This window comes from Drosophila miranda (assembly GCF_003369915.1).
Source record: "Drosophila miranda strain MSH22 chromosome Y unlocalized genomic scaffold, D.miranda_PacBio2.1 Contig_Y2_pilon, whole genome shotgun sequence".
Lineage (NCBI taxonomy): Eukaryota > Metazoa > Arthropoda > Insecta > Diptera > Drosophilidae > Drosophila > Drosophila miranda.
In genome coordinates, this window is record NW_022881614.1 from 25,371,975 (window position 1) to 25,389,425 (window position 17,451).

At 46.9% G+C, this 17,451-nt stretch overlaps 2 pseudogenes; both read right to left on the reverse strand.

The window, feature by feature from the left end:
* Positions 1 to 4,457: 4,457 nt before the first annotated feature.
* On the reverse strand, positions 4,458 to 6,429 carry LOC117194123 (annotated as a pseudogene).
* A 665-nt stretch (positions 6,430 to 7,094) lies between these two features.
* LOC117192522 lies at positions 7,095 to 8,470 on the reverse strand (annotated as a pseudogene).
* Positions 8,471 to 17,451: the final 8,981 nt, after the last annotated feature.

Below are 17,451 nucleotides of genomic sequence, written 5' to 3' on the forward strand. Positions count from 1 at the left end.
CTGTTGGTGGTGGGGAGCATTTGGGTTAAGTAAACAGAGCCACAACGAAATGTCGGTAAATGCACAGACCGTACACGAGCGAGAGAGCCAGCTACACAGAGAGCGAAAAACTAAAATGTGTCTGTTTATATATGTATGTATGTATGTATGTAAATATGTACATATATGTACATATGCCTTTGCAGAAGGCTATCTATTGTGTTGTATGTATATACTATGTGTTTGACACGAATTTAACATTAACTGAAATGCTGCAGTCATCGCAGTCGTTTTCCCCATTATTACCCCCGCCTTGTCTTGTTTTGGCTGCCAATTCACATGAATTTGTCATAAGGCTGATAAAAGAGAAGAAAGCCAAGTGAAAAATAAACGAGGGGGAACGTTGGGAGTTGCAGCGGACACCGCAACTCTACAGTTATACCCGATACTAAGTCAGTATGGGTCTCCTCCGGCAGACGCCGCTAATATTGAACGACACGACAAAGAGTGCGTGCGAGAGAGACAGAAAATCAGTCTGAGCATGACGTCGGGGGCTGCGTAGCCAGTGCAAATTGATTTGTTCCTTTTGGCTATAAAAATGATCTGATCTGATCTGATCCAGATTCAGCAATCTGATAGATATGATCATTATCTATGATTCTGCGCTTTTAGTTTTCTCGTATCCTCAATATTGTGGATGCAACAGATTTTCGTTCTTTGTGGGGGCGGAAGGGGGTGGGGCGAAATTTTGAGATATACGTTTTAAAGTGAGAACTAACAGGAGTGCGGATACCAAATTTGGTTACTCTAGCCTTAATAGTCTCTGGGATTTGTGAATATCCCCAGATTTTCATCCTTTGCGGTGGCGGAAGGGGGTGTGGCGAAATTTTGAAACTAACTCGTGTCGGTCCGATATATGAGGAGTGTGGATACCAAATTTGGTTGCTCTAGCTTTTATAGTCTCTGAGATCTAGGCGCTAATGTTTTACTCTAAGCAAAGCCGCCTATGCTACGTGTGTGTTAGAGAGAGACAGGGCGAGAAAAAATGAAATTGTTTTCTTGATGCTGGCTATAATAATAATACGATCTTATTCAAATTCTGCAGTCTAAAAGATATGGTCATTCTCTATGATTCTGCGTTTTTGGTTTTCTCGTATCTTTAAAATTGTGGATGCCACAGATTTTCGTCCTTTGTGAGGGCGGAAGTGGGCGGGGCGAAGTTTTGAAATATTTTTGTAGCAGTGACATATCACAGAAGTCTGGATCCAAAACATCATTGCTCTAGCGCTTATAGTCTTTGAGCACTAGGCGCTAATAGGGACGGACAGACGGACAGACAGACATGGCTCAATCGACTCGGCTATTGATGCTGATCAAGAATATATGTATTCATATACTTTATGGGGTCGGAAACGATTCCTTCTGGACGTTACACACATCCACTTTTACCACAAATCTAATATACCCCAATACTCATTTTGAGTATCGGGTATAAAAATGACCAAAGAGTTGAGTTTTTATACCCGATACTCAAAATGAGTATTGGGGTATATTAGATTTGTGGTAAAAGTGGATGTGTGTAACGTCCAGAAGGAATCGTTTCCGACCCCATAAAGTATATATATTCTTGATCAGCATCAATAGCCGAGTCGATTGAGCCCTGTCTGTCTGTCCGTCCGTCCGTCTGTCCGTCTGTCCGTCCCCTTCAGCGCCTAGTGCTCAAAGACTATAAGAGCTAGAGCAACGATGTTTTGGATCCAGACTTCTGTGATATGTCACTGCTACAAAAATATTTCAAAACTTCGCCCCGCCCACTTCCGCCCCCACAAAGGACGAAAATCTGTGGCATCCACAATTTTAAAGATATGAGAAAACCAAAAACGTAGAATTGTAGAGAACGACCATATCTTTAAGACTGCGGAATCTGAATTGGATCGTATCATTATTATAGCCAGCATCAAGAAAACAATTTCATTTTTTCTCGCCCTGTCTCTCTCTAACACACACGTAGCATAGGCGGCTTTGCTTAGAGTAAAACATTAGCGCCTAGATCTCAGAGACTACAAAAGCTAGAGCAACCAAATTTGGTATCCACACTCCTCATATATCGGACCGAGACGAGTTTGTTTCAAAATTTCGCCACACCCCCTTCCGCCCCCGCAAAGGACGAAAATCTGGGGATATTCAAAAATCTCAGAGACTATTAAGGCTAGAGTAACCAAATTTGGTATCCGCACTCCTGTTAGATCTTACTATAAAACGTGTATCTCAAAATTTCGCCCCACCCCCTTCCGCCCACACAAAGGACGAAAATCTGTTGCATCCACAATATTGCACATTCGAAAAAACTAAAAACGCAGAATCATAGATAATGACCATATCTATCAGATTGCTGAATCTGGATCAGATCAGATCATTTTTATAGCCAATAGGAACAAATCAATTTGCAGTGGCTACGCAGCGCACGACTTCACGCTCAGACTGATTTTCTGGCTCTCTCGCACGCACTCTTTGTCGTGTCGTTTAATATTAGCGGCGTCTACTGAGGAGAGCCATACTGACTTAGTATCGGGTATAACCGTAGAGTTGTGGTGTCCGCAGCAACTCACAACGCTCCCCCTCGTTTGTAGCTGTGTTACCGTTTGGCAACCACTATGGCAAGGGCGCACGGGGGGCAACGGCAGAGGCACGAAAAATATTAATTTGGCACACTTAAGCGCAGCGCAGAAGCTGACGCAAACGCCAACGCCAAACGCCCCTGCTGCCTGGCCTGGCTACAAGGCTACAACAGCTACAGCTACAAAGACTAAGCCTGCCGTGTACATGGCCATTTGAACGTGCTTAGTAGTGCGCGCGCGCGCGAAGAGAGAGAGCCGGGTTTCGTTAAAAAGCTCTCGGTCCAACACAGTCACGTGTTCGGCCTGTTGTATCTGCTGCCGCTGCATGTGTGTGGGCTAGCGTGTGCGTGTATATTTAAAAGCTTCTTTTTGCGGCTGAGTCAGAGTCAGCAGCAGCGCCATTAGTTGGAGCATATTTGGTTTTTCTGCTTCTTCTCTGATTTTTGTAGCCCCTCAGATACACACACACACGGCCACGGACACACATACACTGCTCAAAAAAGAGTTGTACTATACATAACTCTTCGTTTAGCCTCCCTGTTCGATTTGTCGCTTCTGAAATGTTTGCGCAGACCAAGAACCAGACCCCAACGCTCCGCTCAACCACAACTAGATTTCTTTTTCGCTTCTTTTAAGTTGCACTTCCTCCAGAACCAACACACACACACACAAAGATATAGTTGTGACCTAGTTTTCTAGGCCTGCACCGACACCAACCCAACCGTCTTGTTATCGGGCGCTCTTGGCTTTCTGCTTTCACACAGCTCGAATGCAGTGTATGTACTGCTTCTGCAGTGAGTCTTCCACTAGCCAAACCCTCTGATTATGTCCAGTTTGGGCCGGGACCAGCCTGCTCTCGGCTCAGAAAATTTAAACTAAATCTCGTTAAATTAAAAAGGCAACGGAAATTAAACCAAACAGAAAAAAAACCCATGGCGACACTAAGTGAAATCGGAAATAAAATGAATTGGTCAAGCACTGTCGCTGCCAGATTATGCCTTGCTGAATGGTCTGCTTCTGGTGACCCCGACGCACACTTTCTCTTCCGCCCTAAGAGCACTCTATAATCGTTGCATTGCAAGGTTTTCCTTACGAGTACCTACTGTCGGCGACCGCAGCACACATTAGCATTAGCTAAGCGCTGCATGGGGAATCTTCAAAGCTGCTTGGCTGATGTCGCTTGATGGAAAGCATAATTCAATCATCCAGGCACGGGCTGCTCTAGGGTGAAGCCACGCTGGGGCTGCACAAATGTCTAATTTAAGATGCGCCGCGCAGCTGCTGTTCTTGTTGTTATTCCAACCCAATTGCATTTGAGAAGCGCACAGGAACGGAAAGGGGGCTAGCTGCGAGGCGAAGGACCAGGCAAAATGCGATGGTAACTAGCTTGGCAACAGCAAAAACTGGAGCACATTTATGTATCCGAATGTGGCACACTGGAGTGTGGGGGTTTGGGATGGGGGTTCGTTCCTTTGGCATAGACAAGCATAAATTTCCTTAGATTAATAACGAAATAAAGATGCACAGATGGTGGGTTTTCCACCAGTCAGGCACAGACGCAGACACCTCCTCCAGGTTGGTTTTCCCATCTGACCAATTGGTTCTGTCGTTGAGTGAGTGAGTGAGTGACTGGGTGACTAAGTGATTGACTGATTGAGGTTGACTGCCAGTTTGCCGTTAATTGAATTCGCTTTCAGGTGGCACCCCCAGCCAGAGCCAGAGCCATAAACAGAGCCTCAGCTTCAGCAGGAAACTGCGCTGCTGGGTAGCTCGATGCATGTGGAGCATAACAGCCGATTGGCATTCGATTAGAAGGAATCGAACTACCCATCATGTACTCCCCTCCGACACTCCCCCTACCAATCCCAGTTACAAAACTCATTTAACTCTGTTGCATTTTAATTTAATTTCTTTCTGCAACACCTATGGCTGGATGTTGGCATACCTGCGGCCCGGGCCATCATAGCGGCAATATTGGTCTGCTCGTAGTTGCCGCTAAAGTACTGAGCTAAAGGACCAGAGGCATAGACTGCCACATCCTCGCCACCGTGTGACTCAGAATCGAGCGGCACCATGCTGGGAAACTGGAAGTCCGTTTTATCCGTCAGCTTCTCGGTGAGGCGAGCCCTGCCGTCAGCCAGATTGAAGGCGCTCTTGTAGCCGGGACCATTGGCATAGGAAAGGATCGCATAGGGCAGATCATCGTCGGTATCGTCATCGGTCAGGCCGAAGATCTCCTGGTCGCGATACTATACAGGGGTACAGACAGGAGAGGATTGTGTTAGACGGAGCTCCCGTAACTCTGTTACAAAGAGACAAACACTCACCGGATACCCGTTGATGGACATGGTATGTGCGTGATCCGCGGTGACCACGATTAGAGTATCCTCGTCGGAGGTCATCTCGCGCGCCTTCTGCACAGCCCGCGCGAACTCGGCCGTGTCCTCGAGGGAGCGCCTGGCATAGGTATCGTGGTGGGCCATGTCGATGCGGGCTCCCTCCACGAACAGAAAGAATCCCTTCTCGTTGCGCTGCAGCACCCGGATGGCCGCCTCCGTCAGCTCGGTCAGCGATGGATCCGCCAGCTGGCTGCGATTGCGTGCCCGGTCGCCGTCATAGGGCAGATGAGAGGTGGCAAAGAGACCCAGCAGATACTCGGTCTTGTCGAGATCCACGAGGCTGAGACCCTTCCGACTCCAGACATAGTTGGCCGAGGCATTGGCCGCCTGCTTGTCCGCCAGCCAGTCCTTGATGAGGTGCCGTCCGTCGATACGGTAGCCGGGATAGCCTTCCTCGTCGTTCACCGTGGTTTTGATGAACTGCTGGCGTCCGCCGCCGAGGATCACCTTCAGTGCCTTGCCCACCTGCCCCTCCACCAGTTGACGAGCTATGTCCGGGGTCTGCTCGGAGTTGCACTGCCTGTTCGTCACCTCCCAGTCGTTCTCCCAGTTGCGGTCAGCGATGTGGGCATAGACGCCCGCTGGAGAAGCGTGTGTCACCCTGGCCGTGGTCACGAGGCCCGCATCCTTTCCCGCCTACTGCGCCCACTGGGCGATGCTCTCCACCTGGTTCTCCTCCATGGCGGCGCCGTCGCAGCTGAAGCGCACTACGTTCGCATTGATGCCGATGGTGCCGTAGTTGCCCTTGACCCCACCCAGATAGGCGGTGGCAATGCAGGCCGAATCCGCCACCTGGCGATTGACGCAGTACGTCTTGGACAGGCCTGTGTAGGGGAACTGCTCGAAGTAGACCTTTTCGGCACTGTCGCCGAGCAGGTTCCTTGTGGCGGTTAAAGTGTGCACGGACATGCCGTCGCCCAGGAACATGATCACATTCTTGGCCGCGTTTGTGTGGGCCGCCTGCGTCTCGGCCAGCTTGGCGTGCAGGGTTTCCTGGGCCTTCTCCACCCAGTACGCGGTCTTCTGCTCCTCCACATATTTGATGGGATGCGGCTCACCGCTGCCCGATTTTCGTGGATGATCTACAAAAAGGAAAAGAGCTATAGGATCGCTGATTTTCGATTTCCCCAATGGAAGGCACAATAAATCCTGATGACATATCAGGGGGATTAGTAGTACGTTCTTATCACTCCGAATGGGTTGATAGCTGCTCCTTTGGACCTGTGATCAGAGTATGCTAGTCCAAGGACACCCCGTCTAAAATCTTACCTCTCTGGCCACTGGCACTTCCGCTCAGCCAGACAGCGACACCGACAAGCAGTAGAATCAATCGTTTGTCCATTCCGCTAATCCGAGTTACCTAAAAGCCGCACTTTCTTGGACTTGTGTGGAGGCCAGAATTTGGCATTCGACTAAAAGTGATGGCCAGAAGCAAACCAACATTGGTCAGGCCGCTGTGAGCCGTATCGCCCAATTGGAAACGTAAATCTAATCAGCTGAACCAAAAGTAATCTAACGTCTAAATCAAGTCATCATTTATGGCTGGCCAAGAAATTCTCTGAATACGATAGAGCGGTCCAATAACACGACCACAACCACTCACGTGCCTCGTCCGACTCTCCGTCTTTGTCTGAATCGCAATCTCATAACCACAGAGATGGTTACGTAAAGAGTCCTTGTAACTGACAGTTCTCTGCATTATTTTCTGCACTTCTTCGATAAATTTTCTACACCTTCAAGGACTTCTCTAGTTCCATAATAAATACTCGTGTATGGGGAAGCATTTCTGCAAATTGTCGGAGAAACTTTCTTTGGATAAAAGTTTACCTCTGCATCTGCGGCAGCTCCTTCCTACCCAAGAGTGGAAGTGGTAGTGGCAGTGGCAGTGGCAGAAAGCTGCCTTTTCCCTGACCTCTGCCAAATGATTGACTTGGGGCTTATTTGCCACACAAGATGCACGCAAACACACACAAGAAATATGTACATGTGTATGAAATAATTCTGTGAGTTGCATACTTTTGGGAATCAATTTAAAACCGAAACGAAACCAACAAATTCGCATTCATTTTATTGCCAAATGGGTACAATTTTGATTCAGCTACAAGATGGTCTTGGCCAGCGCCACAATGGAGCCCGTAAATTTGATGACCTGCAAAGGTTTGGGGCACAGATGAGGAAACAAACAGCGAACTGTAATACCCACCGCAGTAAAGACCGGCAGGCAAGGCGTAAAGAAGGGCACTGCAACGGTGATGGGTCGCTGGGCACGTAGCCCGATCCCGCCTCGCCCACGGAGAGGATCTGCAAAGAATTATCGATGAAATCGCAGCTAAAATTGGTGCCCACTCACCTCAGTGGACACCTCAGTGCCGCCATAGCAGTAGAGGAAAATGGCCGAGCAGACCGTGAACATGTACACCACATAGCGGATGATATTGTAGCCGGAATACTAAAAGATCGCTTACGGTTCGACAGATACATAAAGAAACGAGTGGGGTAAGCTCACTAGGAGTATGTCTATGACACTGGTGGCTATCACAAAGCTGGCCGAAACAAAGTGCACAAAGGCCGGGGCCGCCATGATCCCTTAGAAGCGGCGGACAATCAGTGCAATCTCATTATGTCGATCGACAATGTTGGCCAGGCGCCGACAGCACAGATCGCAGTCCCTGGGGCTGGGATCTGGGGGCGTCAAGTGTGGTCTATGGAAATTTTTGGTCTTACGATTATACCCACTTTTAACAAACTGAAGGGAATCGCTCACGTCCAATTGGAGGACCCGCAGTAGGAAGGCTATATAGAGGGTATAACCGAAGAAGAAGCCATCGGTGCCGGCGAAGGCGTAGACGGTCACCTGTCCGCTCCAGGTGGAGTACAGATAGAACAGCGGAAACCAGGGCATCCGATGGGCGAATTCCGGGAACCTAAGGAATCGCAGATTGAAGGATTAGTACTCCGAATCCCTGGGGGGTTGGGAGTACCCACAGCATGCGGAAGGGCATATCAAACTTAAAGTCAGCCAGGCCCCGCGCCCACATCTCCCACAGGGAGCGCAGAACGAAGGCATAGGTCGTGATACTGCCCAGGGTGAAGACGAGCATCCCAAAGCGAGTGGCCATGAGGTGGTAGCTCCTTCGCGCCCCATTTGATCGGCCATTGCCTCGTCCAGCCTGCTCCTCGGTAAGCAATCGGTAAGCAGCCCAGCTTGAAGAGGGTCGTCAGGCTGCAGGCCAGCAGGCAGAAGGCATCCATCGCGTCCACGGGACTGATCCGTAGATAGTGCCAGCCGAACACGAGCTCCGCCTGGCAGCAGTGGGCCAGGTTCACAAAGTTGAACACCAGCCAGGCCAAGGAGATCCAAGACTGCGACTTCGCCTCTCCGAATATGAGACCCAGGAGGCCAAACGAGTACCTGGTCACGAAGAACAAGTGCTTCTCCAGCGGATAGTTGCGGTCTAGGAATCGCGGATACATGACTCTAGGCTCTATGCAATGTCCTGCCAGAGCAGCCCTCCTTTATACCCTTCGATTTGGTTACGTTACGCTAATTGCTTAATTATTGTTTTGAGAAGACGACACCGGGCCAGCTGGCCCGTGTTTAATAACAGGATTACCCTTTATAGAGCCTTCAATTGAGTGGGCGACAGACCCCACACGCCTCCAGCAATTACATATGTATATCATTATAGGGCTGAGACAACAGTGACCGATTGAATGGTGGTAATTGCTTTTGTCAGTGTCGCTTTTTCCCAGCGAGTAAATGGGTTTTGCATTTATGATCCTATTATCCTATAAAGCCTAAAATTAAATTACAAATATTTATTCGTTTCCTTGAACTATCAGTGTAGTATTCGTAGCATTCGTATATCGTTCAGCATAAATGGTTGGCAAAGTATTCGCCAGTATTCGTCTTCCAGTTAAATCTTGATACCTTTTTTCTTTTCAGCATAAATTCCCCTACATTTCTGTATTCCGTATTCTTCTTTAGGGGAAGTTTGTTGAACTCCCGATGAACTCGGGGCACCGCATTCGAATTTCAAATCAGCTCCGCGATGTGGGTCAAGCCAGATCCACATAAAACATTCTTCTCCGGCAAGCCATTTCCATATGGTTTGCCACAGATTTATGTTGATGCATGCAACTCGGATGGATATATCGCTTTTAATTGAGTTATACTATGGGATCACGGTGCGTATGAGCAATCAGAGTGTGCCTCGGCATTCAGTTTGCATTGATTTCCATGGCAGAAGTTTTGATTACATTTTGGCAAGCAGCTGGATGGAGCAGGGGTGGGAGTTTAAATTGGAAGCTCATTTAAGTTCATCCTCTGCAGCGCCGACCGACCCCCCCTCTCCCAGTGGAAACATGTACCCTGAAATGGCGCCCAGGCTGATATCATCGCATCCATCCCCAAACTCCCAAAAAAAGAAGCAGCAACAGCAGTGGGGGGAAGGGTAACCACCCCCAAGCAGCAAGGCAACAAAGGTGACCCCGACACACCCTGTTGTTGGGGTAAGCAACCCCGCAGTAAGGAGAGCAGAGCCAAGGGAAACTGAAAGCTTTTCACTAGAAGCCCTAAGCCAGGGAGAACATTTTCTTTTCGCACTTCTTCTCTTTCTCTGTTGGAGTGGAACCTGATCCTGCATGGGGGTCCGAGGAGGGGTAGCCACAGCAAGTGGAAAATCAAGGAGTGCCAGCTGGAAGCGAGGAAAGGAGGCCATCGTGTCACCGAGTCGCCAAAAACAGTTGCAGAACCCGACCGAAAAAACCCGTTTTACCACTCAACACAGGCACACACCGACGAGCACCATGGCGCTCTGTGCTTGTGCCCCACTTTCGGGTGTCGTTGTGGAAAATGGATTCGAGTTTTCCCAGTTTCGATGGGCCCCTCTCCTCCCCTCCCTCCAGCCGGGTGAAAGGTGCAGCGGGCCAGAGGGAGCAGAGCTGGTTGGAGCTCTGTGAAACAGGTTGATTTTCCTGCTGACGCTGTTGGCCATTAGCCAAATGGGATTTCACACGCTTCCTGCCCCCGGTCGGAGGTTTTCGGCTCCGATGCGTTTGCCGCACGTCATGGCCCAGTTGGATGGTCGGGGATATGGACAGGCTGTGCATCTCGACATCATTATTGCCATCATTGTCAGCGGGGGGCGCCCGGCGCCTGATTAATTATTAAAGCACCACTCGGCCTGCTTCCTGACAACTTGCTCAGGATGTCCACACTGAATTGTATTTGCTATTCATCTCCGATTCGAATGAAAAGCACAAGGGACATCATGGCATCTCAATGGGCAGGCTTCAAGAAATCAAGAAATGATGGTTCAGAAACCTCGTTAGTGTTTGCATAAGAGATAGATAGATAGACTTCCCATCAAGGAAGAGTTTAAGTAGATATTTCCAGGAAGCACTCTTTAGTACCAGGAACTATAAGGATAACAGCTGGATCTTCGCGTTATGGCATTCCCATAGTGTATCCACTGTGTCGGCATTCTTTCCGTGGTTATCTATCTATCCATTGGCTGCTTTTTCCTAGCCTTTGTTAATTCACAAAGCGGCGTTAATTATAATTAAAAAGAAGCAAACTACTAAGCATGTACATATGTCTATATAGCAGCCATATCTGTATCTATATGCCTGCGAACAAGTACCATGTACATATATATTTAAGTGCACATATGTGTTGTATATATCCCCGTTCACATGGCCACAGATCGAGCGTGACACAATACAATTTGTGGCGCTTTGTTCTAAGCGCTCGAAACTCTTCGCTTCTAGCCCCACCTTATCCCAGGCCACAGGCTACACGCCCCAGAACCCCAACCGCCCCTCCCCACGTTCTAGCCTTTGGACAGACGTGACACAAGCTAAATTGTTTTAAATTTTGTTGAATCGCCTTCTCACTGCTCTGCTGGGCTGAGGATAAATTGAAACCGCTTGGCATGTCGCAAACCATGTGGCATACTCGCAGCCGTGCGGTCGAGGAACGTGGTTAGCTTAGCCAGAGATCTTTAAACTAATGGACTGCGGCACAAACCAGCCAGTGCGGTCAAAAGTTACACATACGATGACAGTCATCTGAGAGGAAAGCGGGAAAGAACCCCCACTTCTGTCAGACGCATCTGATTAATGGCAATACATTTGCAACACGATGAGGCATTAGCAAACATTTCCACCCAATCAATTGGGGTTGAGGGGCAGCAGGGCTATTTACAGAATCAATCATTTAGTATATTTCGTCAAAACACCTTCCCACGCCTGTGCCACTCGCAAAGTCATGAATAGTGATGACATCCCCTGACAGCAATTAGATCTATTATATCCATTCATGGGACTGTAAAGTACAGAGTAAATGAGTATATTTTTGGCTCTATATGTTTCTGGGACAACTAGTCCCTTTGTTATTTAGATATTCACAGACATAAAAGTTTTATCATAGAAACGATCGCTCTGCAAGCCTCCTTATATAGAGTCTCTGGCTAATTCCAGTATGGATCAACTCGTATTGTACAAAAAACTAAAAATCTCAAAAAGAGTGCGAGTCAAACAAAGCCAACCGAAGGTTTCTCTCACAATAAAAACAAACATTCATCACACACTCACACAGTTAGAAGAACACTAGAATGAGACTTTGGAGTGCGGCTCGTCGCCGGCTCTGTGCTCGGGTTCTGAATCCGAGACTTAAGCTGAATCCAAATTCGAAACTCGCTGCCTTCAAGGCTAACTTCTTATTAAATGCCAAGAAGCGAGCCCAAGCAGCCGCAACTACAACAAAAAGTGGCAAGAAGCGGCAGGATTATGTATATTCGTAATTACAGCTCTTCCAAAGATCAAATGCGACAGCCATTAGGATGAGGGGCTCTGCTCTCAAACCATCAATATGGGTGACGAGGCGCTGGAGCGGGTGCGGGAGCCACATGTGCCGATGCTTCAGTGGCAACGTCAAAGTCGTATATACATACATATATGTATGTACAAATATCGCATGTAAAACTAGCTTCGATTGCCACCAAATGCAAGATGGCGTAAAACGGTAGAGCGGAGCAGCCGGAGGGAATGCTTCTGCTAATGAGTAACAAGTCTGCTTAGACCACATAGCATACAATACATACATATGTACATGCATACATATGTACATATCTGTACAGACGTTTGCTTGAGAGTTGTTGTCTGCCTGTGCTCTTGGCTCCCAAGGTCATCTTCTGTTGCAGGCGTTAGAAACAAACTCCAAACCGAGCAAAGTCAAAGTTTTGAATGCAAACGTATTATTCAGTGCTTTGTTCGTATTGCCCGCGACTGTGGTTGTGCTGTCGGCATTGGAGTTTCAAGGCAGTGAACGCAATTACTTGATATTTTCTTCTCATATCTATAATATAATATAATCCGATGACACTCATTGTGAACATGCCACATTCTAACTGGAATGACACACTGTCCGGCCGCTCGTCCCTCTCCCTCCCGCTCGGCGGCTATGCAAATGTTTCCAGCCGAATGCCTCGGGTAATGAGCAGGGGCAGCGCCAGGGACGCTCACCTGAGCCCATCCTCCTACACGCTTAGAAAAACTCATTTATATAATTTTTCCGACGGAAAAAGTTGCATCACCAGCGGCAATTGCAGTTTTTATTTTAGCCTTTAGCATCTCTTAGTCATTTCATCTTAATTATATTTTTTGACGAATGCGAATGGGAAAAAGTCCCATGACACACGACGATTGCCGTTTCACTCATGCAAATTTAAAATGGCTGGCCATTTGAAAGTCCAATTCTCTTTCCAGTTCCCATAGTGAATCATGCGATAGAGGACAAACTTGATTTCTTCAAGTTCCACACACGCATTCAGACCTCTCCTCATGTGTGTTTACGTAAGTTTCGCTTTTGTTGTATTTCCTCGTCCTATTTCTCTTTTTCATTCATTGTACAGTTTCATTTCGTGTCTCTCCGTTTCTCTCGTTCCATTTCTTTCAGCCCCGTACATATCATTGACTGACTTAGCAACAGCCAGCAAGAACAACAGTCGTAACGGTTTCATGTCCGTCCCCGCTGCGTCCTTTCCTGTGATATTTCGTGGAAGAACAAAGCACACAACGAAACATTTGAGGGAGCTTCGAAAATTGTGCGTGTGCGTGCGACAGAGATAGAAATATGAGCGATGCGTGCGGAATGAAACGATAAAACGTGTAATGAAGTCATGTAGCAGGAGAAGCGTAGCACAGCTCACTGGAAAGAAGCAGAATAAACGAACGTTTTCTTTTCCTATTGAGAGCTGTTGGAAGAGAGCATTTATTTATTTGAATTACATACAAACAGCAGCTTATGAATAGGCACTCTGTATTAACAACTATTATTAAATATGGGAGGGACGGCACTTTGGTCGGTTCAACATGTTGATACGCCCGCAATTTGTATAGGAGAGAGAAAAAGACTGACTACTTCAAAAGCACAGTGAGTCCCCGTCTCGCTCCCACATGAATGCAGTACGTTGATAGAGAGTTGAACCTAAACCCGCCGCGCACACCTCAGAGGCGTGTAAAAACTTGTAAAACAATTGCACAAGCGCGAGAGACGCGAACGGAAAAAATTCCATTAGATTTGGTGTCGTCGGTGTCGCGGCCACGGCAGCGGAGAAAACGCGGCCAATTCGGCTCGTTGTGCAGCTGCAAATGAACGAAAGCAGCAAAATGCCGACTGAAACTTAACGACGACAAAGCAAACTCAACGAACGCGAAAGCGTTTTCGTTCGTTTAGTTAGATTCGCGCGCGCGCCTTTGTATACGTGTGTGCGTTCGTGTGTCTATGCGCAAATGTGTTGGTGTTCCATAAAAAATATGTCGTTGGCAGAGCTTTTTCTCTCTCGCTCTTTTCCGCTCTCACTCGATGAATTTGGGTGAAAAAAGTATGTAGACATTTGTATTTTTTTCAGACTTGCCGCATGTCTTTCGACACTAAAAAGCACACTCACGCATACAAACATTCCCACTAGAAACAGGGGATTGCTAGAGCAGGACAGCATCGCATTTTCGCTATAATTTTTCGCTACTTAGAAGTTGCGTAATAGGCGAAAAGAAGGAGAAATGTGTCATCCAGTCGCCGCGTAATTGTGGCTAGTTCCTGCTTCCGTCTCCCTCTTTTTTCAATACATTTTATTTTAACGCTGTTTACGTAATCCGCGTTTTTCATTTCTTTTCTTTTTTGAAATTCCGTTCCGCGTTTTTATTTTCTGGCTTTCTCACATGATTTATTGTTCCAGGCAAAGTTCACTGGGGGAAAACCACCACCAACAAACGGTCCGGTCCCCGTCTCGCCACTGTTTGACGACTATTTTCGACGTTAGCAACAGCGTGTTTTATTCTTGCTTTTTCGGTCTCTCTTTTATGTGTGTTCTCCTTCGGTTGCTTTTCCGTTTCACTTGGGGGATGGATGGGATGGGACCAGAAGAGCACAAGCGTTGAACCGTTGAGCGAACCGCACTGCGCAACGGCCGACGCACGAATAAAACACCGAATAGAAAAACGCGTGTAAAGTGCTTTGTGCGCGACGCGGCCACAAAACCAGTTTTATATAGACCCGCGCGCGCAAGAACACTATATATAAGAGCCTATACATATACATATGCTTGCGCTGCCTGTTGTGTGAGTGTGAGGGAGCGCGTTGAAGCTTTTGCAATTGTACATGGCCGTCTCGGTTTGGCTGTGTGTGAGTGTGCTTTGTCGCTGACACACATTCAAGTTGCTGTTCACTTTTTTTTTGCCGTCGTTTCCTTTTCCACATAAATGTGGTGTCTGTAGTATTGCAGCTTTGTGGCGCGGCGCACTTTGGATACAATTTTCTGTCTTTCGATGTTTTTCCAACGAAACACAATGATTTTTCAGGCACGTAACCATGTAAAACCGCTAACTGCCTAGATAAATTACAAAAGATAAGGTTACCTTGCGGGGGTGGGTATTTAACTCAAAAACAATCACAAATCTCATTAGAAATCAGTTGGCTAAAAACTATTTGATTAGTTTTTGTTGCAAGGCAGTTTTCTTTACATATGTATGTATATACATACTATACATATGTACATATGTATGTATGTACATATGTACATATTTATATACTTCTGTGAAAAATTGTGTCATCACTTTGCACATCTAGAAAACTTGTTATACACACACATGTACATGTATATACTTATATGCATATATATGTACATATGTACATATTTACAAAAACAGCCGCTGCACTTCTTGTTCTTTTCTCCTTTTTTTTCCAAGCAACACACAACTACAACGACAGCGTTTCTTGTATGCTTCGACGAGTGCCAACTAGAAACAGAAAACTGGGTTATTGGCGCAAATGCGCGCGCGAATCTTCATCTCTCTCCCCCACTCCACTTCATTGATCACATTCTCCCTTTCTTGCTGCAGTTCCACTTGGCACGCGAACCTGCAGCAGCAGCCAAGTTGTCTGTTTGTGGGGTGCGGGCCTTAGCATTCTCACAAGTTCCCCATTTTCCATGCCTTACCTACATATTATAAATTCACCTTGGCTGCCTGCTTTTGCTGCTTGTATTTGTTGCCTAGCAACGCTGGGTAGGGGCAGAGGGAAGATGGGTTGGAAATTGCAGCAAATGACTAATTTCGTGTTTGCTTTCTGCGGCGGTGCTGATATGCTGATGACGACATCAAAAGAAAACCAAACCAGTTCGAAAGCGAAACAAATTTTTGGCGATGACGCCACAGCTGCTCTGGCTGCTTCTTTGTTGCTGTTTCTCTTATTGCGTTTTATGTTTTATGCTTGGGAATTAATAGCCACACACGAACATGATCGTAAGCCAAAAGAAAGCTAACAAGAGAGACGCAGCGCAGCGCACAACTGACCAAAGCTTCCTACACTCCTCTTTTCTTTGCTTTGATCTCTTTTTCTTCGACGAGGTCTGTGTCTGTCTCTGTCACCTAGTCTCCCTCTCTCTTTCGAGTGGAACGTGTGTTGCATGTGATTTCATTTAATTTTCGTCTTGCTCTTTTCTGTTTACGTTTACCACAAAACAGAAACAGAAAACGTATTCTTCTCTTTTTTGGGTTAAAAGTTAATGCGCTCCAGGCACGAATCTTGGGGTACTTCCCCATCTGTATGGCTTTTGACCAGACTATCGTTCAATTAAAATCTACACGCTCAAATGGTATTAGTCTTGATGGACTCAAAACTTTCCTCTGGCTACAATATGCTTTTGATACCGCTGAAAGAAATTGTGAGGAAGAAGAATATCTCCCATTTAATTTAATAACTTGACTTTAATCTTCCTATGCACTCCAATTCTCTAATTTTTGGTTCCACTCTAGTCCCAAATATGTTTGATGCCTTGAAACCAAATCACTTTTGAATAGAGGCTGGTCTGGTCCGCCTTGCAAGTTGAGCTTTTGAATTCCAATACATCGGAGAAAAACTGTAAAACCTTGAATAACCCAAGCTTTCGCATGACCATTAATATTTAATGGGCCCGATTAAAGGCATCATCTGGCATCGCTCAAAAGTGTACTTTGAACATTCATAAAGCTGCTGTCAGCAGGAAGCCCGGCACCTTTCGCCATAGTATTTTTCGTTACTTACATATTAGAGAATCCCCAGCAACTGTCGATCCCGATTTGTTTGATAAGAAATTTCGCGCGCTCTTTCTCTCTCCAAGTAACACTGAGACATATGGAGAGTACTAGGCTAGGTGCAAGAAACTAACGCGTCTACTGCCAGCGAACAGCGAATAAAGATTGGCGAATGACTCCACTTCGGGTTTAGTTTCTGTCTCTGCTGCTCTGCTTCTGCTCTGGCGCAGTTTCATCGAAAATTGTTTCAATGTACACGCAAACACACACAGCCACAGACACATAGTCACGGCACTGCGCTCATAGAAACCGTATATAAAACTTTGTGACTAAGCTTTTTCATATACTATTTCATGCATATGCATTCTGTGCGGGGGTGGTGGGGGTGGTGTTTGTGTAGGTCAAACAGCTTCGACGTCAGCGATGCCGTAAGGGTTTTTGCTGCGCATCGTTCAAGTCCGCCCACAAAATGTCTGCAACAGCAGAAGTATCGTTAAAAAATGGGATGGAGGGATACAAATGGGGAGAGAGATCCTCTGATGTCGCTTCCAAATGCGTTTCAGCTCCTGGCCAGATGGAGGGGGTGCGGGAGGGAGGCAGAAGTGCGCAGGAAAGTCAGAACGGGCCTACTACTGCTGACTGCGCAGCGTTGATAAGAACGAGAAAGAGAAGAAGAAGCACTCACTTCCAGTTAAGAGAATTTTTCTCCTACTTCATACTTCCGCAATGGAATTGATTGGGAGGCCCTGACTGCCTTTATCAGTCGTTCCCTGGAACCGAGCTGGGTTTTTGTCAAACGAATGCCGAAACATATGCGCCCCTCTGTACAAGCAACCCTCGTTATATGGGCTTTTTCCCGCCTGAAACCCTGCCTAGAA